The sequence below is a fragment of the Stenella coeruleoalba genome (genome assembly GCF_951394435.1).
Source record: "Stenella coeruleoalba genome assembly, chromosome: 13".
NCBI lineage: Eukaryota > Metazoa > Chordata > Mammalia > Artiodactyla > Delphinidae > Stenella > Stenella coeruleoalba.
The window spans coordinates 60203368-60228146 of record NC_137159.1 but is presented as its reverse complement, the minus strand read 5'-3'; the positions used below and the strand labels follow the sequence as shown (position 1 = coordinate 60228146).

Genomic DNA, 24779 nt, shown 5'->3' with positions numbered 1-24779 from the left:
TGCAAACTGCGTAAGACAAAAGAGGGAGATGAAGAGCAGCTCCTGTGTTGTGGAGGGAGGGAGATTTGGGGCTTAGTCTCCTCAGCCCTGTGTGCTCCCTACAAAGAACAATAGGCTATTGAGAGCTCTATGCACAGAAGGGATCCAATGCTGTTCGCAGGTCTGAAAGGTGCATCTGACAACACCATTGGGAGTGAAGAGAGACAGAGAGCAGGGAAACCCATCCAGGACCCGTATTCACCCAAGTGATGATAGGGCCTGAAGAAAGCAGGTGCCAGTGGGAATGAATGAGTGGGGGATAGCGCTAAGGTAGGACTGTTGGCTGGTGAACGTAGGAGGAAGGGAAGTGTACATATAGAGCAATCCTGAAGTTTCCTTCCAGCAGCTGTGAGACAGAAGTAATATTTGAGCTCCCAGATCCATTTGACAAGAATGTTTCGTTTAGATTTTAGAATGAGTGGTTTCATCCTAATAAAGGGCTCTGCAGTTAAGTTTGGAATGTGCTGTATTCTCATGAAGAAAGGAAATGCCATGATTAGAGGATTTGTTTTTAAGATCTTTCCTGTTTTGGGATTTGGGAAGATCCAGAATAGGAGTGAACGGTTGTTTAAACTATCCCCTGGGCCCTCTCTTTTGTTCCTCACATCTAATCCGTGGCAAGTGGGAGACGCAACTCTAGTACTTCCAGCTAAATCCAAGCTACCTCTTTCTGCTGCAAGTGTTTCTTGAGGAGTGCGTAGAAGACATAGGTTGCCATTCCTTAAAAAAAAAATCTGAGAAACTTCAAAATAGGGCTTATTGTGTGGAAAACTTGTTGGCAGTTTGAGTTTTACAGCCTCCAAAATAAAAGTTCTTTGATGGAAAACATTTTCTTAATTTTCATCCGTGAACTCTTGGAATTCACATTTACCAGGAATTATGAACATTTTATTTCCAGAAACAAATGCTGTGACCACCCTTGTCTCCCACTTCTTGTACCCTCTGAGTTAGACCAAGGAGAAAAGTAGCATAAAGCAGCTTTGTTTCTTCCCTGGAGGAAGCAATTTCGTATCTATAAAGAGGATATTCTAGCACCAAGGAATAAAGTATTTTCTGTTCGCCCTCTGCTAGTTGGCCAGAGTACACGCCAACACTGGGGTATCGTAGCGTGAACAAGAATGCTATTTTGGTCTGTTGTAAAGAACTGTGGAATGCAGATTTTGGATTGTTTCATCACATCCGTCAGCAACCACAAGACAAATGTTATTTCAGAATGAAGACTATGGATGTAGAAATACAGAAAACTAAATAAAATGAAGATTATAGAGACTTTTTATAGTTTAATGAGTATGCTTACTACCAAAGCTTTGTCTTTTTTTTTTCTTAAACCAAATGTTTCTACACAGTGTTGGATGTTTGCAAAGTTTGATGAGGGCCAGGTGCAGAGTAAGAATTGAAGAATTCCACTGCTTCTCTCTCCAAACCGTGGTGGGAGAGGGGAGGATAGAATAGTCCATTATGAATAATACCAAACAATCTTCCTTAAAATGAAATAAAGACTCTGTTACCTAGAGAATTCAATAATTTCAGGATAATTAGATTTCTTCCTTGAGAGTTTCTCTGGGGAATATTGTCATTTTCAAAGAAACAATTGTAAGTGCTTTTAACAGTGGCAACACAGTCTCCAGAGAGGGCGGGGCTTCACAAAGTGACCCAAGTGGCCAGCTGATGCTGCTCCTCTCGCCTAGCACACCCTGTGTGTGTAAGTGTACACTTAATCTTTGTGTCTTCCTCTGGACTTTAAGTGGGAAATTTTTGTCAAGAATCTCTAGGGTTCTCTTTGTTTACAGAATTAAGTGCTTTTCTATGATTTATAGTAGGCATTAAATGTTACCACCATTTCACAGAACTATTAATTTTAATGAGTTAACGATTTTACTTTCCTTAAACAAATAGAAATAATCAAATGGTAAAGAGTATAGGACTAATTCCCCTGGTGCTGGCATATCCCTCTACCTGGTACCCTATTGCCTGAAACTTCATGATTAGAGATTCATTCCTTTAGATTAAACATGGTCCTCTCTCATTTAAACTTTAGATTCCTTGTAAGAAGAATCACATTAAATCTATTATGTGAACTAATTTAATCCTTAAAATAATTAGAAAGTCTGAAGATATCAAGAGTTCATGAGGATGTAGAACAACAGCAATGCCTATACAATGTGGTTATGAGTGTAGATTGCTTCTACTTTCTAGAACAGTTCAGGAATTTCTACTTCTGACCAAGATGGAGCAATAAGGACTGAAATTACCTGCCTGCCTGAAAAAAACTTGAAAAAATCTGATAAGTTAAATGAAATAATGTTTTTTAAGACAGTGAATATCAGACAATGAAGGACGGTGACCCCTAAGAAATGTGAAACAAACTAGGTGGGCCTTACAGTTGTCCCAGCAATTGCCTTGAGAGAGTTTCCAGGCCACAGTACAGGGAGGGGGAACCCAGGAGGAACCCAACGGACTCCCTGAGTGAAGGAGACAGAGTTGAGGGTCTGAGGAGACTCAGGTTCATAGGGCAGAGTGCTGGAGAGCCATGGAATGACTAGGAAAGCTGTTTCTTATGAACTCCCATGGGATACGGAGAGGTGAAGGCATCAGGAGCTCTGATGGCAACAACTGCAGAGACCCCTTTGTGTCCCACCACCTCAGTGCCCTAGGCTCAGCCACACATACTTAGGCTCCGGCTTTGGCACTGACGCTGCAATGATGGCAGACAGACCCATGGGGCCCTTGCTAAGCAGAAGCAACTGAGGTGGTGGCCTTAAGGGACATCAAGGGATAGAACTGATGTTTTTCTTCCTCAACAATGACCAGAAATATTGCCACAGCCAAAGGGCTGACACTACATGGGGCCTGTAAGAACCAGTTCTCAGAGTTCGGGAGAGACATCCGGAGACACCTAGAATTATTTTCCGGGAATTTGAGAGGTGGCTAGAATTCTCCCAGAGCAGGTGGGGGCAGGGCCAGAGCAGCCCGGTCCATGGCTGTTCTTACATCCAAGCCAGAGCAGCCTAGGAAGCCTAAACACCCACCTTGGTTCTCAGACTAGAGTCCACAGATGTATTCCTGAGGATTTCTGTATTCTGCCCAGGAATTTATTTTAGGAGTTATCATTTAGATGGTAATCTTAGAAGAAAAACATCAAGTCTCTACTTAATCATCTAAATGACCACTGCCTTAGTTCAGGCTACTGTAACAAACTACCATAGACTGGGTGTCTTAAACAACAGGAATTTATTTCTTACAGTTCTGGAGACTGGGAAGTTCAAGATCAAAGTGCTGGTCTATTTAGTTCCTGGTGAGAGCTCTTCTATAGGCTTGAAGGCAGCAACTCCTCTCTGTGTTCTTACTTGGTAGAGAGAGAGAGAGCGAGTGAGCTCTGGGCTGTCCTCTTCCTATAAGTACACTAATCCAGTCATAGAGGCCCCACCCTCATCACCTCAAGGCACCAGCTCCAAATAGCATCAGATTGGGGGTTAGAGTTTAAATGTACGAATTTTATGGAAGACACAAACATTTAGTCCATAACAGCTTCACAAAAATGATATGCTGTTATTGCTACATTCAGTGCTTACATTTGCAATTTTGTTTTCTGTTCATATTTGCATCACACAGAGGACAATGACATGGCACACTATTTGAAAGTTTTGCAATAGAAAAAAAAGGGTGGTGTGGGGGAATTGAGTTAGCACATGCCCGTGTTGGTATAGGCTTGCTGAAGCAGCACTGCACTGAGAGTAGTGTATTCACATAGGTAGTGAGCAAATGCATTATCCAGAGAGCCTCGTTGTTTACTCCAGCTTGCGGTCAGCCAGGATGAAATGCACAATGGAAAAATGTTCTGTTTGATTCACACCATAGCTGTATTAGATTCTCAAGAAATGCATGTTTCAAAAATGCCACAAATACAGCCTCATCTTTGAGCATATAAGGCAGCTTTATATGGTTATCAAGTGGTAGATCATCAAAATTGGCCTTTGAAGATTGCTCATTGGCAGAATTTATTATTATTAAGTTGGAGGTCTGCTTATCCTGAAGGAGAAAACAAAGCTTTAGAACTTTGTAATTTTTTTGAGTATACTTATCCTGATAAGTACTCTCTACAAAAGCCTGCCAAGATCACAATGTAGAACTGGAACTAAGCCTGTTCCTTTCTGCTCTTAAACCATTTTGGCCATTTAGTTTCACCAAAACAACATCATCAGTTACACTAAATTGCTATTGTTAATAAAAGTGTACTTTTGTAATTCTGTTTGGGTTAACTTTGAAATCTGTTTTGGTTTTATGCCTAAGAACTACAAAGATCAGGACTTTTTACCTAGTTTTATATTTTTATACATTTAATTAATATAATAATAATAACACCGAGAATCCATAAGAATTTTTTTCTTTATAAAGGTCTGTTTCTTAAGTTTGGGAGGTACTTGACTAGTAGAATGAACATCTTCTACTATGTATCAAGCTGGTTTTTCTGTTGTTGTTCAGAGTGGACATTATTTTAGCATAACCCAGATTTATTTCCAGACCTCTTTAAACTATGACTAAATGTCCTTCAATATCCAAACTCCCAAAGTCAAAGCCTCTTTCTCTCTCAGATGGATTATCTTTTCTCTCGTGGGGTGCCTTTCCTCTTGTTGATTCTGGGACCCCAGGGGGGCATGCTGACATGTCCATGCATCGCCCGAAGTTCTCCCTCCACAGCCACATGTGTTTCCAGAGCACTGGCCCTTTTTTCAAATGCCCAAAGCATAGTTAAAACCAGGCTCTGGAGATTAACTGAAAGCCCAGGGATAGTCCAAGAATAACAGAGAGTAACATAGTTAATACCACAAGGGGTTGCACTGGGGGCTCCCAGGCCAGTCTCCAACCTCTGAACTCCCACACCCCCACCCCCAGCTTCTTGCCTTCTCCCCAGAAGCTCAGAACCCACCACACATCTCCAGGTCTCTCCCCTGGTCTCCTGTTCCCTTCCACACATGGAATGACTGACACCAAAAACCTTCATTTTCTTCATGGGGAGCTCCCACCACTACCCAGAGAGTGACGTCTGCCCTCCAAATTCTGGGTTATCCAGTCTTTACAACACTGTGGATTATTCCAACCACTCAATTCCTGTCCATATTAAGGGACCAAAATTTTTTTCTAATTCTGTAAGGATACAGTCATCCTAAAAATACATTCCATTTCTATTACAAAACAGAACTTAATAGGATGGGCTGCAGCATCTATATCCGGGTTTATGATAGCTTCACTTTTTTTCCAAGAAAAATAAGAGCACGTGTTTTTTATTTATGCAACCAAAGAGCCCTTTCTGGTTCTTTCCCTCCAAAAAAACAGAAAGTCTGCTCCAAAAGCAGATTGACATCATTTCTAAAATTCCTAAGGTAATGACAATAATGTTAATAATAATGATAAAAGTCTCAACTCTGCTGGGTATTACATTAAATAAGGGAAAGTTTGTTTTTTTTTAAGAATGCAAAAATAGAATCAGATATTCAAAATCAATTTGTGTTTTGTGAGAGGCAATATAATGTAGCAGTGAGCTCTGGAGTCAGACTACCTGGGATTTGGGGTCCTGGCTCTCCTACTTGCTAGCTGGGCTAATGACCTGAGCTCAGTGTATGCCTCTCCTCATCTGTAAAAGAAGGAAGGCAGTATATCCCCCATAGACTTGTTACAAGGATTTAAATGTACAAGTGCTTAAAATATCGCACAGCACGTAATAAGTGCCCAGTGGCGGTGATGGTGATGACGATGGTAGTGGTGGTGATGGCTGGCATTTGGGTCCTCTGCAGGAGGTAAAACCCAGAAGGGGTCCCAATGTGTGCCTCATCCACACCACTGAAAATGAACACGGAGAAGTGGACACTGTCTCCTCTTTCTCCTCTCTCTCTTGCATCCTGAATGTGGCCGTTACAGGTAGAACACAACAGGGGACTCAAAAGAAGCTGTTGTTGAACCGATCAGCTTTTCCTGAGCCTTACCCTTCTCTGCGGTTACTGTTGCAGGTTAACAGGAGCCCAGGTGGGTGTGGTTCTCTGTGGTTCTTTGTGTGGGATTATCAGTCAGGGTGAGATAGGAGGAGTTTCAAGAAAGCCATTGAGCTGGGGGGCTCCAGAGCGGCAGCAAGTGAAATTACTGTGGGGTGAGGGCACAAGAGGGGAAGGGTGTTCAGGTCATAATGTGAGCAGCTAAAGAACTTTCCTCTAAACTTCTAGAAACAAAGGACTCCTGCTATGGCTGCCCATGTGTGGTGGGCTGGCAGCCCAGGCTCTAAGGGCTTGGCCTTGACTGCTTCTCCAGAGGGCTGCAGAGCTGCTAAACATTTTTTTTTTTAATAAATTTATTTATTTATTTATTTTTGGCTGCGTGGGGTCTTCGTTGCTGCACGGGCTTTTCTCTAGTTGCGGCGAGCGGGGGCCACACTTTGCTGCGGTGCGCGGGCTTCTCATTGTGGTGGCTTCTCTTGTTGCGGAGCACGGGCTTGAGGTGCGTGGGCTTCAGTAGTTGTGGCTCGTGGGCTTCAGTAGTTGTGGCACGTGGGCTTCAGTAGCTGTGGCACGCGGGCTTCAGTAGTTGTGGCACGCGGACTCTAGAGCGCAGGCTCAGTAGTTGTGGCGCATGGGCTTAGTTGCTCCGCGGCATGTGGGATCTTCCCGGACCAGGGCTCAAACCTGTGTCCCTTGCACTGGCAGGTGGATTCTTAACCACTGCTCCACCAGAGAATTCCCAAGCTGCTAAACTTCTTATCCATCTCTCTGGAAACTCTTGGTAGGAGGCAGGGATGAGATTTCTGCATCTTGATTTCAGTCCTTTCTACTTCCCCTTCCCACACTTACTAGTACCTCTAAAAATCTTTTCTGCTGTCAGGTCTCAGAAGCAGGAATTGAACCCCCAAATCAGAGCCCCTCGTTGTGTCCCCATTATGTTACAGCCCAGTGGACATAAAAGATATTCATTATGAGTTCATGAACGTGGCTACTCATTCAGCCAACAATATTTCACTAGTTAGAAGTGATGAATATCATAAAGGTTCCCAAAAGAACCTTAAATAATCCTAAAGTATGTCACTATATTAATGTATAATTATGAAAACAAAAGTGGTCAAAATGCTTTGGGGTCTCAAAGTAAAAGGTGTTATCTGAGAAACACTTGCAAACGTACCCTTTATATTAAAGAAATACAAAGGAAATATAAATGGTAGTTTTATGACTATAGAGCAAACTGACATATTTTGAGTCTAATGACCCAAATTTATTATTATTATTTAAGTTTTGCATAGTGGCTAGCTTATTTTTTATACAAGTTATTTAGTATAAACATATTAGGCAATTGTATTTACCCTATTTACTGTTTTCTTTACATGTAGGTGGAACATCTTGTTTGCTGATGTTTCCCAAACCACTTTTAGGTCATTGTTGTCAAACAAGGGTTGACATGATTAACTTCTCAACTCCCATCTGTGTGAAGCATCAAGGAATAGAAAACCTCGTTTCACCTCCCACCTTGCTTCAAGGTTTCCCCTCAGGCTCGGTAGATTCCAGTTCATCTCACTGATACTCTCACCCATAGACTTTATTATTCACTGGAAAGAAAGGTGAATGGGGGATTGGTCTCATCATTCCCTCTCCTTTTCGTCTCCCCTCCCCACCTTCTGAGTGATGGCAGCTCTAGTTAGATTAAGCTTTGTGTAATTCTGAAGCTCCATTCATAAGAAAAAACTTGAAATCCTGCAGAGCACCAACTAATAATTCAAGAAAAATTGGAAGCTCTATAGATATTTTTCTTTTCTCCTTTCTCTTTCTGGAACTATAGGCTGATTGTTTTGCAATGCATAATCTAGTTGATGCCAGTTGATGAAGGGGCCAGTTCTTATTTTAGGAAGCTGCCTTCAAGCTTGATGACAAATCATGAGACTCAGTTTGAAATTCCCGTTTTCACATAAATATTTTAGAGTATGTTTTTTTAAAACTAACCCATGCAAGGTTATTAAATCTATTCAATTTAGGGCTTTCTTTTTTCTCCCCCCTCTCATTTGAAACCAAAGGTGTGTTAATTTCCATAGAAAAGAACTAAAATAAAGATGACTAACTGCTTCATATGACTAGCTTTTTACAGGTGACAGAATGTCTTCACATGCTTTTCCTTATTTGGTCCCAGTTCTTTGAGGTCGCTCCCATCCTAATTTGACACCCAAGGAAACTGACTTTCAAAGGTGAAGTGCACTGTTTAAGACCACGTGGCTATTAGGTGATGGGTCTGGGATAGAGCTCATCCTTTGACCATGAAGAATTACTCTTAATTTGTGAAGTCGTGTCTGCAGTAGTGATGGACTGGCTGCACAGACACAGAAAGTTAGTCAAATCTCTGAATTTGGAACAAACATTGGGAACCTACCCAATGTTTGGGAAGGTTCTACCTTCTGCCTTCCAAAGTAGGTAGAAAAACTCAGACTTCCAAAAAGCAATTGTTCACAAACTCAGATCCACAATGTTTCCTACTCTGAAAGCATTTCCTCTCAGGTTCCTATTGAGATGTATTGGGAAATGGGTGACATAGTCTCACTCCTTACATTTTTCTTATCTGTGTGTGACAATCTCAGGGAGCAGAAGATGCTTCAGGTCAAGTGCTGGGTTAGGCTGTTTGCCAGGAAAACAATAATGATAAATTACCTTGCAAACTAAGTGTATGCTGAGCTCTCCTGGCAGTGATGAACACAGACCCTGAGGTCACGCAGAATTAATTTGCATCCTGCCTCTGCTGGTATTTGCAGTGTGATCTTGGGCAACTCATGTTGCTTTACAAATCCTGTTTCCTCACCTGTAAAATGGGTATATAAATTCCTACTCTGTTGAATTTTTGTGACTACTAAATGAGATTTTAATACTAAATAAAACTGATAAAAATTAATGGTTTATCAATGCAAATTCTTCTTCCTGCAATTCGAAGATCTGGTTCTTGAATTTCTCTATTTTCCTCAGATTCCACAATAAAACCAGGATGATTTGAGCTGTAAAAGCTGAAAATGTATTGAATAAGTTGTTACTTCCTGGAATGCTGAGGCCCGTTCTGTTTTGACTACCTTACCTTTCCTTCCCCTGTTAGGCTGCCTCACGAGCAGTGTCCGCTCACACCTAATACCATCTCCTCCCTTTCCTAGGGTGCACAGAGCTGGCAATGAGCAGGCCTTCAAAAATGGTTATTGAATAAATAAACAGGTTCAGGCAGAGTGCTAATTCACGTCTCAGACCCTCTCAAGAGGGCTCTGTAACATGGCATGGTTTTACTTATCCGGTTAATCACACTAGGGGACAAGTGTCATTTAAGCCTAATCAGGCTTAGAGGTTGCCACGTCCCACACATTCTCAGCTGTAGGTTCAGACACCATAGTATGTGGCAGCACAAGAACAGTTTCGACCGAGGCTTGGAGAAGGAAGTAGAGTCAGGATTGTTGTCTTCTTTGAACTTTAGGCTTTGCCTCTCAGAGGCAGGAAACAAGGACGACCACGTTTAATACATCCAGAGCTTTTACTACCTACCCCAGTTTTTCAAGGTTGTCACCATGATTGATGCTGCCAAAGCTGTGTCAGATTTCATTCAATTACTGTTCATTCGTTCACCAAATAATTATTGGGCATCTTTTATGTACTAAGCACTATGCTAAGTGTTGCGTATGCAGTACCTAACATTTGAAGAAAGGCACTTTAACGTCTTCTAATCCAACTATTCAGTCTATTTGAATTGCTTCATTATCCATTGTCAGGCTTCAAAAATTAATGGAGAACGATTACAAACCTGATAAAGACCCATCTCTTTTGGTGAAGGCTAGGCAGCTCTTTCTCTTCCTGGCTGCTCTAAAATGAGAAAGTCTTGCTTGTATTAAGCCCACATGTGTCTCTGGTCCTAGCTCCACCCCTTTGGGGCGAGTGAGAATAGGTTTAATCCCTCTCCATACGTTGTCCTTTCAAAACTGTGAGGTCAGCTATCCCATCTCCCTGAGGTTTTGAGAAATGTTTCTTGAAGCCAACATTCCCAAATCCTTGTGTAGTACCACACATGACATGGACTCCTCTCCATTCTTGAAACAGTCTCCAAATCCCCAAAAATGGAGGACAGAGAGAAAGCAATGGGCCCCCGGGCTGAAACCCAGGTACAAAGGCAATACCCTGAAAGTTTTGTCAACCACATGAAGGGGAATGGGCACATGCAGAGTCTGACAATATCTAACATGTATCAGATGCAGACTTTGGAACAAATGAATTAGTCGGATATTAACTACAAGGAAATGGAATAAAAATAGGAGCATTTAGACAGACCTGCAGGAAAACTTCCCAACCGTGAGCCTGGACTGTGCCAAACCCCAAACATTTGGAAAATAGCTTTAGATGTTCAGCAAATCCCAACCTCGAGCATTTGGGGATGGTTTGTGCTGTTTTCATTAGAGTAACTCGACAAGACACTCATTTGCTGAATTTCTTCCAGAGAGAGTAGTTTCTGATTCAACACAATAAGAGCCTGTCCCTTCCTTTTTTTTTTTTTTGGTCTCTCTTTCTTGGCCAAAGTTCTTCCCCTCACTGAGGAATGTTTTCATTATCAGGTATGATGGGCATATTGAAGAGGTTGATTTCTATTCAGTTTAAAGTTTCTCTTTAAGAGAAAAAAAACGACCATGCTTCCTCTTGAGTAAAGTAGCTGGCACTTGTGCTGCAAATGTATTAAACGTTTCCAGATTAGATTCCAGCAGAATACAGTCTATCTTTGTGCAGGGGTAATGGGCTACAGCTTCTAGACAGGCCTCTGCTTTCTGCCAGGGAATTCTCTTCTTGGTTCGGGTACAAGGGGCCCTACAACACACAGAGAATAAGGGCTTCAGCATCACAGAGACACATTCTGGGGCGGGCTGGCTGGTATACCTGGGCCATTTAGACTGCTCTGGAGATTATGATGAGGAGTCTGTCCTATGGCTAAACCTGGTAATACTCACCTTCCAAGAATCATAAGTCAGTATGTAAGATAAAAGCGCTAACATTCAATTCGGCTAAGCCAACCTCTCAGGACATTTGGTGTGAGCATACTGGTGGCAGAACACCAAGCCTGATGGCAACGCTTCCATGTCACACAGTCCCTAGGAAAAGAGAAGTTCTGGCACTGATGAGGGATGCAGTTGGGAGATGGCTTGGCGGTCAGTGACAGAAGATTTGTTTTCCCTTTTCACAAATGAAAGATTCTTTATAATCAGGAATAGGACAGCCTCAGATTTGCCAGCATTTATGCATTTTGCACACACATGAAGAATTGAGAGCCAACTAAATTAAAAAATATTTTGTCCTACAGCCTACTAGGATTCACACCTAACTCAAGCAGAGGATAGCCTCTCGAAAACTGCTAGAGAACCCTGATTTTATTAAGGGCTTAACTGATGCAATTGTAAAGCTACATTTCCTAGCATCCCTCGCACCAAGGACTAAACTTGTGATATCATTTTGGCCAAGGAGATAGAAGCATACGTCTGTGGGAGTTTCGGGAAATTTTTCTTTTTTTCAGATAAGGGTCACTCTTTCTTTCTTCCGTGTTCCTTCCTTTTTCATCTTCCTGTTTCAAACATAGATATGGGGCTGGAAGTATAGCAGTCATCTTGGGACCATGAAAATGAAAGGCACGCACTAAGATGGTAAAGCAGGAAGTTGGAAGGAGCCTGAGACTTGATGATGTATGGATCTGTAGCACTACTGCATCCTTCTGTAACCCCACCACACAGACACACACACACACACACACACCCACCCACCCATCTCAGGAAATGGAACCACCACCCTCCCAAAATCTTTGGGAGCTATCCCTTGCTGCCCCTTCCACTCTTCCGTATTCAATCTAGTATCAAGTCTGCGAACTCTACCAGCACAATATATCTCAAATTCATCTACTTTTCATCTGTGCTGCCACCTCTGTAGTGAACTCATCACCACCTGGAATATTTACAAGAGCCTCTTACTGGGTCCCTCCACAAGTGCTCTGCTTCCTGCAATCCATCTCCAAGCAGCAGCAGAAGTGCTTCCTTAAAACCCATCCTCTGACTACACCACTCATTATGCCCACACTTAAAACCTGTCATGGCTTTCCATTGCATTGAGCATGAAATTAGAACTACTCACGATAGCCCCTGATGCCCCACATGAGCTGGACACTGCCACCTCTCCAGCCTCATCTTTCACTGTTCTTCCCTCTTCCTTCAGTTGCTCAAAACCACTCATTTCTACCCAGAATGCTCTTGCCTTCAGTTCAACTTCATCTCTTCCTTCAGGTCTTAGTTTACGTGTCAGAAATATTTTCTTGTCCACCACATCTAGAGGAAATTCCCCAGCTGTGCTCTCTATCCTGGCTTAGACTTTCCATAATTTATAATGATTGGATTGGTTTTCTTACCTGTATTTATTTGTTTTGAGACTGTAAGCTCCACAAGGATAGGATCAGGTCTTTCTTGTTATCTTTTATACCCATTGTCTAGTCTATTGCCTGCAACCTAGTTAAAGCTCAGTAAATATTTGTGGAATGAGTGAATGAATTTAATCTGGATATGCTAAAGATAACAATGCATATAATTTTTTATTTGGCAGAAATATAATATGCAAATTTCTATGACAATGTTTTTTGAGTCACTACTTAATAATTACATATATGTTTATATATATACTTATATATATAATATATAAAACTTGGTTTAACTCTTATTTTTACTTTCTCATTTTTCAGTTGAAGCTTGATTATATAAGAAAACATGATTTGAGCCGCAAAAGCATGTTAAAATAAATTGAAATTTAACTTTATGTCATCAAAAAACTTTTATGACATATTTGGAATTTTTTTCCTATTATTCTTATAAAAACTAGTTTCTCTTAATAATTTTGCATTTTGTTTTTAAATGGAAAGACCAGAGAGACATTTTCAGGCTGGAATTTGTAAATCCTTCTTTGCGAATGACATGTGGTTGTTGGGAATATAGACTTACTCCTAGTTATGAGCACAGTCTGTGAAATTAGACAACCTGGGTTCAAATCCAGCTGTTGTTTACTAGCTGTGTGATACTGAGCAAATTGTGTGCCTTGCTTGTGCTTAGTATTCTCAGTTGAACAATCAGGAGATAGTAGTTAACACCCCTCAGAGAGTTGTTGTGAGGTTTCAGTGAGAAAATGCATTGTTAACATTGTCAAAGAGCCTGGAACAGTAAACATTGCATTATTTTATGTACTTGTGTTTGTTTGCTAGGGCTATGATATCAAAGGACCACAGACTGGGTGGCTTAAACAACAAAAATTTATTTTCTCCCAGTTTGGAGACTAGAAGTGCGAGATCATGGTATGGGTGAGAGTTGGTTTCTTCTGAATCTTCTCTCCTTGGCTGAAAATGGTCATCTTCTACCTGCGTCTTCACACGGTTTCCCCCGCATCCATCTGTGTTTATTTCCTTTTCTTATAAGGACGTCGGTAGTCATATTGGATTAGGGCCCATGCTAATAACCTCATTTTACCTTAATTACTTCTTTAAAGACCGTCTCTCGAAATACAATCATATTCTGAGGTATTTGGGGTTAAGACTTCAACATTAGAATTTGGGGGGACACATTTCAGCCCATAACAATATTAATATTATTCCTTCAGATAAGCCAAATCAGGTATGGTGTCTATAGTTTCTTTTTTCAACATTGGTTTTTGAAGTACTGCAGAGTTCTTAATGAGAGTTTTGCAGAGGTGAATACGAAGAATAAATCCAGTAAACAACATCATGAGGCAAAGTTTCAGAATGAGTAATTACATTTATGTTCTTCATTAACTAGTTTTTAAAATGAGAGCTCCTTATGCTTCCTGTATTTATCCAATCATCTATTATGATATACTTACATGAGACTAAGAATAAATACAACTGGAAACTGTGTTTGATGGTCAAACCTACCCTGAAAGTGGTTGATGTGCTGAGCTGGGCACTGAAGGAAAGCTAAGACATAAACATCCTTCCTTGATGCCCATCAGCCAACCACTAGGGCCTCTCAACACCTATGTGGACACTCTGACCCATCTCAATAAAAGGTAAAGATACCTTATTAAAAGTTATCTTATTAACTTTTAAAAAATAAAAATGGAAAACGGATCCCAGATTTATCATTAATGATGTAGACATCCTGAAACACCAACACCAATCTTTGAGGTTTTACTATCCATCTGTTAAGAAGTTCTAATCTAGACTAAAACTTCTAGCAACGGAGAATTCTTTGCAACACATACTGGAAAGTTGAGCAAGGAGTGTGTATACTGGAATTCCTGGTCTTGAATCCTATCCTGCCATTTGTTAGCTGTTTAATGATAATCACATAATTTACCCTTTCAGAATCTCAAATTTCCTGAGATGTAAAATGGCGAAAACAATATGTATTTCTCTCCTACCTCCAGAACTCTTATAAGGATCAAGGAATATAATGAAGCACTTAAGTACTAAAATCAACCAACAAATCAATACAGCAATCAATACAAACCAATTCCGATAGTAAACACTTACATAGTTCTTACTGTGCTAGGTACCATTCTAAGAATTTTATATGTAGTGGTTCATTTAATCTTCACAACAATCCTGTGAGGTAGGTACTGTTTTTAGCATCCCAGTTTAGAGATGAGGAATCCAGGGAAGGGAAAATTTAGGTAACTCATCTAGGTTGTAGAGCTAATGAATAGCAGAGATAGGATTTTAACTCAGGCATTCTAGGACACCATACTCCCCCACACCTGTAAGTCATCTAAACTGGGACGATTAGAGAATGAAACGAAAACAGAGATGCTGATGATTATACTATCACAACAAACATAAACTAAGACTTGAATTAGGCAAGTAAGATAAATAGTCACCATTATTTAAGGGAGGTTGAGTAGGAAGCTGGCTTGAAAATCTCCTGTACGTGTGAGGATTTTGCTGGGGAATGTAGTGGCTCCGTGGTGACCACCACAGAAATGCATCATGCACTGCTCCTCTGTACTCCCTTCTTCTCCAAATCCAGACTGGAGTCCAGCAGGCATGGAATTGAATAATTCCATTTATTAAACTGAAATTGATCTCTCTAGAGCTCCTATCTACTGATTATGGGTTCTCCTTGTAGGAGTGATGGAGAGAGAAACTGTGCATTTATTCCTGGAGGTCTTAGGCACTCCCACACACAGTATACTCAAGGGAGAGGATACAGAGATTGGACACAGGTTCTCAGGGTTGTTCTTGCCCAGATGGATTTCCAGCATTTTTGTACTAAGCGCCCTCCTTTGCATCAGTGAAGCAGAGAAGTTCTGTCATGTGAGTCTGTGGGGAGAAAGGGAGAATGGGACTTGGGAACTAGATAAAGAATATGTTAATTACCTTCTCCTTTATGAAGCGCTTCTCACCCTTCCTCTCTCTGTGTCTCCCACTGGTTCCCATAGTTCATTTTATATGCTTTTTAGAAATTATAATACAGAAAACTGTATTTTAATTGGGGAAACATAACACAGTGATATAGTTCGTGGATTCCATAGCCATTAAGTACTCATCAATGAGACGACCTTGGGCAAGTAGCCTTAATCTTGGCTATTCTATCTGTAAAATGGGGATGAAAATTTACCTACCTCCTAGAGTTGTTATGAAGATTAATTGAATTAATTCATAGGAAGTCCATAGAACATCCTCTTCTCCTCTTCCTATTTTTTTCTTCTTCCAATGAGACAGAGATTGCGTTTTGTTCTGTGTTTATTTATGTGTTTACCTCTCCCATGCCAACACAGAGTATGGTACAGAGTGCACTCACTACAGCATTTACTGAAAGAATGAAAGGAAGCACGGATGAACAAATTAACAAACAGGAGATCAATTCCAGACCTAAGATGATATTTAATTGAGTTTAAATGACTCAAAGTCTAAACATATTCAATATACAGCCCTCCAGCAATATCCAGGTCATTTGTTCTCTATCTACAGAAGATGCACTTTAAGTGAACTACAAGGTCAACTGAATGTCTTTAGGGACTCTGGGCTGGCATTATAAAAAGTGTTGAGAACCCATGGTCAGCAATGAACAATCTTTGTGCAGCACCAGTGGGATCCTTTGAATGCCTCCACACCCGTCTTATGAAAGAAGCAGGTGGAACTGTTTTATTCATGTTAAAAACAAAATGACCAGAAATGGCATAAAGCAACACACGTGCTCCTAAAATGAAATCAGTGACATATATACAGCCATCTGCAATCCATTTAAGAATCCGGAGCCCAGGAAGAATCTAGTTCAGGGAAGGAAAAGGAACAAAAATTATAGCAGGCAGCCCAAGGAAATTGACCTAATAAATGCTAGTTCACAGAGGTCAGAAAACCCAACAGGGACAGGACACAGCTATGAGGATTGTTCTCAGGAGGTGGCAAATTTACCACATCTCCTGGTAATGCTTATTTTCCTGATGTGCAACTCTGTGAATTCCTTGAGGGTGGGGACTGTGCTTTAGTCTTCTCTACCTGTGCTTTTAAATTATAAACACAGATCCCCTGAGGACCTCCACATGCAGTAGAATGACTGTTACATAGTAGGTGTTTACGAAGTATCTGTTGAGAAAATGAATGAGTGATTCAAACAAATGCATAAGTGAGTGATTAACTCATCAGAACAACTCGTCAGAGCCCTCACCTTGCTCCTCCTGACCTTTGGAGATTAAGAAGTTTGAGGAATTGTGAATGGACAAATAGATAGAAGCCAAGATACCTTCTAGATTGATGGGTCCTGCTCTAGGCCATTTGTATATCTTCTTTGGAGAAATATCTATTCAAATCTTTGCCCATTTTTAAATTGGGTTATTTGTTTTTACATTACTGAGTTGTAAAAGTTCTTTATATATTCTGATTAGAAGTCCCTTGTTAGATTAATGTCAGATACATTTACATTTTCTAATGTTTTCTCCCATTCTATGGGTTATCTTTTTTATTATCTTGATGGTGTCCTTCAGAGCACAAAGTTTTTATCTTAATGAAGTCTAATTTATTTATTTATTTTTTGTCACTTGTGATTTTGGTGCCATATCTAACAAACCATTCCCTCATCCAAGGTCACAATTTACTTCTGTGTTTTCTTCTAAGAATTTTATAGTTTAGGTCTTACATTTAGATCTACAAAGGATTTTGAGTTAAGCCTTGTATATGGTATGAGGAAGGAGTCCAGATTCATACTTTAACATGTGGAAATCCAGTTGCCCCAGCACCATTTGTTGAAAAGACTACACTTTCCCTATTGAATTGTCTTGACACCTTTCTTGTGATGGTTAAATTTTATGTGCCAGCTTGCCTTGGCTATGGTGTCGAGTCACTACAAACACTAGTGTAGATGTTACTGTGAAAGTACTTTATAGATGTGATTAACATACACAGTCAGTTGACTTTAAGTTGGTAAGATAATACCTTTGATAATGTGGGTGGGCCTCATCCAATCAGTTGAAAGCCTTAACAGCAAAAATGGAAGTTGGAGAAGAAGGAATTCTGCCTCAAGACTATAACACAGAAATCTTGCCTATGTTTTCAGCCTGCTGACCTGCCCTACAAATTTCAAATGTGCCATCTCCCACACTGCATGAGCCAATTCCTTAAAATAAATCTCTTAACTTACATGTACATATATCCTATTGGTTCTGTTTTTCTGAGGAAACCTGATTGATACACCTGTCAAAATCCAATTGACCGTAGATGTAAGGATTTATTTCTGGACTGTCAATTCTGTTTCATTGATCTATATAGCTACACTTATCCCAGTGTTGGTTACTGTAACTATATAGCAAATTTTGAAATCAGGAAGTATGATTCCACCAACTCTATTCCTCTTTCTTCAAAATTGTTTTGTTTATTCTGGATACTCTGCATTTCCATATGTGTTTTAGGATTAGTTTACCAATTTCTATAAAAAAGGCAGCTGAGGTTTTGGTAGGGGTTGAAACTGTAGACCAATTTGGGAATTACTGCCATTTTAACAATATTGAGTCTTCCAATTCGTGAACATGGAATGTGTTTCCATTTATTTACGTCTTTAATTTCTTCAACAATGTTTTGTAGTTCTCAGAGTACAAATCTTGCACTGCTTTTATTAAATGTATTCCTAAATATTTTTTTTTTTTGTGCTATCTTAAATGGAATTATTTTCTTAATTTCATTTATGGATTGTTCATTGCTAGTATAGAGAAGTAAAATTGGTTTTTGTGTATGTGATTTTTTGTACAATTGATTTCGTATCCTGAAAATTTGCTGAATTCATTTATTACTTCTAGTAGTGTGTGTGTGTCTATTCCTTAGGATTGTCCATATACAAGATCATGTCATCTGTGAATAGAGATAGTTTTACTTTCTTTCTGACTTGGATGACTGTTATTTCTTTTTTTGCCTAATTGCCCTGGCTAGAACTTCCAGTACAAAGTTGAGTAGAAGTGGCAAGAGCAGATATCCTTGTCTTTTTCCCAATCTTAGGGGGAAAACTTTCAGTCTTCTACTGTTACTATGTTGTTAGTTAGCTGTAGGGTTTTTTGGGTAGATTCTCTTTATCAGGCTGAGAAATTTCCATCCTATTTCTAATTTGTTAAGTGTTTCTATCATGAAAGGGTATTGGATTTTTTCAAATGATTTTTCTGCATATACTGAGATAATCATGTGGGTTTTATCCTTTATTCTATTGATAAAACACATAACACAGATTGACTTTAGTGTGTTGAATCACCCTTGCATTCCTGGGTTAGATCCCACTTTGTCATGGTGTATAATCTTTTTTATATATTTACACACACACACACACACACACACACACACACACCCCTCACTCTTTCTCTCTCTCTCTCTCTCTCTCAATGTAAAAAGCATTGTGTTTAAAGCATTCAGCAATAAAACAAAATAAAGCCACCAACTAAACTAAAAAGAAAACAAAGCAAAACAAAAAAATTCCTTACAGAGATAACTTTGTAACTTGAAGATGTTTTTGTAACTTTAAGAAATTAGTATCTCTAGAATGTTTTCCAAAACAGTTCATTGGAGTTGACCAAAACCCCCAAATAATTAGTTCATTCATACGAATCAAACCTCATTACGTAAGCAGATTTCAATGTGTTCATAGGACATCTCTGGATTCCTGCCACATTTCTCAAATATCCCATCCTTTCTTCCTTGTTACCTGCCCTCCCATTTATTGCTTCCAGAGCCCTGCGGAGTAGAGACTGTAGGTGATGGTGCTGGGTTGGTGGGCAAGGCAGACATGCTTGACTATCCTCACAAATGCAGCATTTTAGGGAAATCCAGACCAGCAAGTAGAGACAGGAGTGACCCAGGCATTATGTTTGTTTGGTTAACTCAGCTGCTAATCACAGGCTTGCTGCCTATGTGGTCAGAGATCCCTTAAATCATGCAGTTCCTCAGCCTTAGGCCAAGCTACTGCAGAACAGGACTAGATGATCATTTTCACTTCGGATTAACAGTTGCTGATTGGTTTTCACAGTTGTCTTAAATGTGCATTTGTATTCTTGTAGTATTTTGTAAGGACTTCATTTAGAGTGGAATAGCTAAATGTACAGAGAAATGGAGAGCTGTTACAAAATCTTGGTCAAGGGCAAGGGACTTCAACTAGCATGTAAAATTCCCGTAATATGTGCCTTTTAAATGTGTATCAGAGGAGATGGCTTCACAGGACTCCTGCCTCTGCTCATTATCACCTTGATGTAGTTACATGCTCACCACCAAGAAGAAAGTCTTCCTTACCTCTGACCAGCCTTGTCTCTTGTTCTATCATCAGAGGAGATGGAGAACAGCTGCTCTTTTTTATGGCCTCGCAGTTAATTTAATTTATATCTGCTGTAAACGTGATTTCTTAAAACTTAATAGTACATTTCAGTTTGGCATGTAGAAAGGGCCCTCTGCCTCACCCCAGTCATTCCCAATAGATGTGTTTTATTGCCTTAATTTATGTTTTTGTCTCTGTTGTTGTTGCTTGCTTTTTTTTTTTAATAGTGTGATTTTATTTTTATGACCACATTCTTCCTAGGAATTTTCTGGGCATGTGGCATTCCAAAATTTTACTAATTTAATGACCTTTGCCACAGACAGATAGATGATCTCCAAAAGATAATGAAATGAAAGTCTAAAGGGTGCTGCATGGTCTCAAAGTTAGCAAAGACTCAGGTGTTGTTACGGCAGCTCCTCGGAGATGGTGTGGTTGGGGCTCGTGGACAAAGGTCTGCGGGCTACTGCTGATATTTTACGTAAGAGAGAATTGTCTCAGAGGGAGAACTTGGAATGAAATGAAGTCTGTCTTTCCCTCGTTGACTTAAAAAAAACGCACAACGTAAAAGCTGTGAGTTGAGTCTATTCAGGGTCTTACTGAGGACTGTAGCCTGGGAGACAGCCTCTCAGTAGCTCTGAGAAACTGTTCCAAAGAGGTAAGGGGGGGAGGTCAGTATATATGTGATTTTGGCAAAGGGGGTACATGCAACCAAGCACACCTCAGTAGAAGGTTGCTGCCAGTCATCAGGAATAGACATCTCAGTTAATGGTTTTAGTGCTTTTTCAAATATGGGGAGATGCAAGAATCCAAGTTCATAAAAATTTTCTCCTGAGAATATCTAACTATCTGAAGGCCTGTTCTGCCAGTTCTCTCAGAGCACAGAGTGTCTCATTCCTGATCTCCTCTCTGACCTCCTTTCAGGGGGTGTTAAAGGTCAGTGGCAGCAATGGCTAATGACTCAGTCCTTGTAGAGCCAGATGTCAGTCAATCTTCTTTAGTTAGCACCCTTTAGAAGTCTTTATACCCTGGCCAAATGATGGAGAAGTCTTTTGCAAGGATGATCTGGTGCCTTCTGCCCACTGGTGTCTGACCTGTGGCCCTGAGGGCAGGCATGAAGAATTTAGAAACAGGCCTATGATTCCTCCAGAGGAAGTTGCATGAAGTGTAAGCCATGGGGCTAGAGTTTCTCCTGCCCTGTGGATGTATGGCCTCATATGAGGATGAGAGAATGCAACAGCAGATTTCCCTGGGGCGAAAGAGCCACCACCGCTTGCCTGCAACGTCTCACCCTTTCAACTGATGCAAATCAGGGTACTGCATTGCATAGCAAGGTTTTCATTCCAGTCCATCACCTAGTTCTCTATGGGCTTAGAGGCATTCCTTACTGATCCAAACAATCCCAGAGCTGATCAGGATTGTCTTCAGGAGTTTTACAAATATGAGAAAAGAGGTCAGATATCGAAGCAGGTGCTTTAGTTTACATTGTAAATTCAACTTCCTTTCTTCTTGGAAGTGGCATCAATTACTTATTCTCTAGCAGAATCCACTCTATTTTTAAAAGAAGAGCAGGTAAGAAGGATCTAAAGATCTTCCTGAAGGATTTCTTTTGTCCATTATCAAATGCCTTGGAAAACATGAGTTTTTCCAAAAACCTGTTATTTCACAAAGGAACTCTCCAAAAACTGGCCCATTTCAGTGGCAGATTTGCACTATGTATCGTCAATAACTGCCCTGGTGTGCTGAGCTCCACTGCCTGGATTCTAATCCTGACTCCACCACTCCTACCTGTGTGACTTTGGGCAAATTACTTAACCTCTCTAGGCTTCAGATTAACAATACCTACCTAAATGCACATGTATCTCTTAGAACGATGCCTGGCAAGTGGTGAGTGCTCAGACTAACATGGGCCACAGCGGTAGTGATGGGGATGCATGCTAGGTGCTTTACTAGACTCTTTGGATATAGTCTACCCTGACAGATACCCTCCTTTTACTGGGACAGTAAGGCTCAAAGAGAATAAGTAATCCACCCAAAGGCATAAAGTTAGCGGGTGGCAGGGCAGGGATTCAAACCCAGGTCTTTCTAACCCAACTCTGGAGCTCTTTTCTTTATTGCGCTGCCATGTTACTGGACCAAATCAGCATATGCATTAGGACAATTCTTTACAGTGTCTACTGAAAAAAAATGCACAACCTAAAAGTGGAGAATTATGTTTTATTTGGTGGACAAACTGAGGACTTAAGCCCAAGAGACAGCTCTCAGGTAGTTCTGAGAAACTGTTCCGAAGAAGTAAGGGAGGAATTGGGATATATAGGAGTTTTTGCTCAAAAAACAGGTGGTCTACCTAGAGGGGTGAGGTAGGGAGGGGGGGAGGGAGACGCAAGAGGGAGGGGATATGGGGATGTATGTATATGTATGGCTGATTCACTTTGTTATACAGCAGCAACTAACACACCATTGTAAAGCAATTATACTCCAATAAAGATGTTAAAACAAACAAACAGGTGGTCTGAACATCAGATTACTGTTGAAAAGAAAAAACAGACATCTCAAGTTAATGAATTTAACACTTTTCTATGTATGGGAAGATGTAAGAGTCTGGGCTCATTGAAATCATTCCTTTGATATGCTACATAACTATCTAGGGCCAGTGTCTTGGTTTTTTTCATCCTGAAGCCCCTCAGGGTGTACAGTAAAGGCAGCCACAGTGGCTGATGGCTTGATGGCCGCAGCCTCCTTTGTTTACTGATATGGCATGGGACATTCTTTGTCCACAACCGTTTATAAACAATTTCACAAATATTGCTTGTAATCACTTAGACTTCACACAAATCCATAGGTTTGGATTACGAGCATCACAATTAACAGATGAGATAATGGGTTCAGATAAAATGAAACTGGCCTGAGTTTACCCAGCTGACGGGTGTGGACAGGAACCCTTGACTTCTGGCTCAGCCCCTCATTTCTGCCCACATCCCTCCACCTAAGGAACAGCTCCTTTCTGAAGTCTACTGTGGCTTTCCGCTCCCAGTCTGAGGTCCTTTCCTTGACCCTCAAGATACCATCTGCTCCTTCAAGTCATGCTTTCATTTTTCTTCAAAACCCTGGCCAGGAATTCCCTCTTCCAGGAAGTGTTTGCTGATTTAAATTTAGCTGGTCTGCTCACCAAGTGTTCTACATGGATCCTCTGCCCTTGCCTTACTGCCCTTGACAAGTTTTTCTCACAACTGCCCTGTGAAGAAGGCACTATTATTACCTAGCTCACAGAGTTGAGATTCAATCCAGCCTGGTTTTAGAGACCCTGTTCTTAAATACTCAAGTGTTGCTGCCTCCTTACCCCCAATGTGTGAACCATTAGACGGCAACTCAGTGGCTCTGTACAGTCATGCAGGGAAAAAGCCACTTCTGAGACATTCAGTTCCTGATTGAAGTAGTGGTGGCTCTTCACCAGAGCTCCTTGAAGTTCTTTTCAAAGTAAGTCAATAAATAGCTGCAGTTATTCGTGAGAACAGGTATAATGCATAATTTGGCTCAGTTCTAAAGAAAATAGGTGGTCTGCATGGCTAGCTTGGAAACTGGTGGACTGGGTTGCATTTGATCAGCTGGAAACTATAGACAAGAGACCAACCCTACATATAGAAGGCACCCAATAAATATGTACTTATTGAGTGTACTTATCAAACCTTTGTTGAGCACCATCTAAATGCTAAACTCAATACCAAGCACCATGGATACAGTGGTGAATGAGAGACAAAATCTCTGGCCTCCTGAAACTTACATCCTATTAACTGAGCCAAACTAAAAATTAAATATTTAATATTACATCTAGTAGTAATACCTGCTATTCTTCAGAAAAATAAAACATGATGAGGAGATAGATAGAGATATAGTGGGGATATTGTGATGACTGTAATTTATGCAGTGGCCAAAAATGCAAATGGCCTCTTTGAGCATAATTCTGGAGACAGTTTTAGGAAAAAAGTTATTGTTCACATCCCTACACTTAAATTTCAGGTAATTATATTAACTTTGTTGGGCTATTGGAAGGATTACCTGGGATAATATATGCACAAGCTTTAGCAGCATTACTGGCATAAAGTAAACATTTGATAAGCAGAGGCGACAATTAGTGTGATTGTTGTGGTGGAGGTGGTGATGGTGGTGAAGTCACTACTTTTTTGTTTATTTGGTTTTTAAAAAAATATTTATTTATTTGTTTAGCTGTGCCGGGTCTTAGTTACGGCATGTAGGATCTTTCAGTTGTGGCATGTGGGATCTTTAGTTGCGGCATGTGGGATCTAGTTCCCTGACCAGGGATCGAACCTGGGCCCCCTGCAATGGAAGGGTGGAGGCTGGACCGCCAGGGAAGTCCCAACTAACTAGTTGTGAGGCCAGGTGACTTTGGGGCTTAACTTAGAGAAGTTAGGGAGATGAAGGACCAGGAAAGCTCTTGCCACAAAGATGACAAAGAAACCACTGTCATAGGAGGAAAAGAGAATATTGAGGTTACACTGGGAGGCAAGAAACAAACAAACAAACAAGCAAGCAAACAAAACAAAAAGAGACTCTAGAGATTTTGAGATAGAGAAAAGCAGAGCAAATGGAATGGAGAAGAAAGGTGATGGATGCAATTAAAATGTAGATAAACGTCATGAGAATTCAGATCTAAATCTTAAACCTGGTGTGTGGATGACACTTATACCCTCTCCTGCACTCTGTAACGCAAATTTGCCAAATGCAATTGGAAAAGTACAAAGTGAGTTTTGGTTAAAGATCATGGTGTGTAGACATTAATTCTCTCTCTTCCCTTCCTCAAAAATCTCAAAAAGAATAAAAAATGGAGACAATATTTTAGTTGCCAATGAAATAAGTATATGACTGCAATTTTAAACCACAAACTATGTAGCAAACCTGCTAAATGCTGTGAAATCTGGCCCCCAAATGGGGA

The 24779-nt window shown here is 40.4% G+C and overlaps 1 protein-coding gene across 1 annotated transcript in view; it reads left to right on the top strand.

Moving 5' to 3' along the window:
- The window catches only part of LOC307196044 (uncharacterized protein), a gene marked incomplete at its 3' end in the record, with an annotated part of 305233 nt that overhangs the window by 268981 nt on the left and 11473 nt on the right, over positions 1-24779 (top strand). The gene's annotated exons all lie outside the window — the stretch shown is intronic.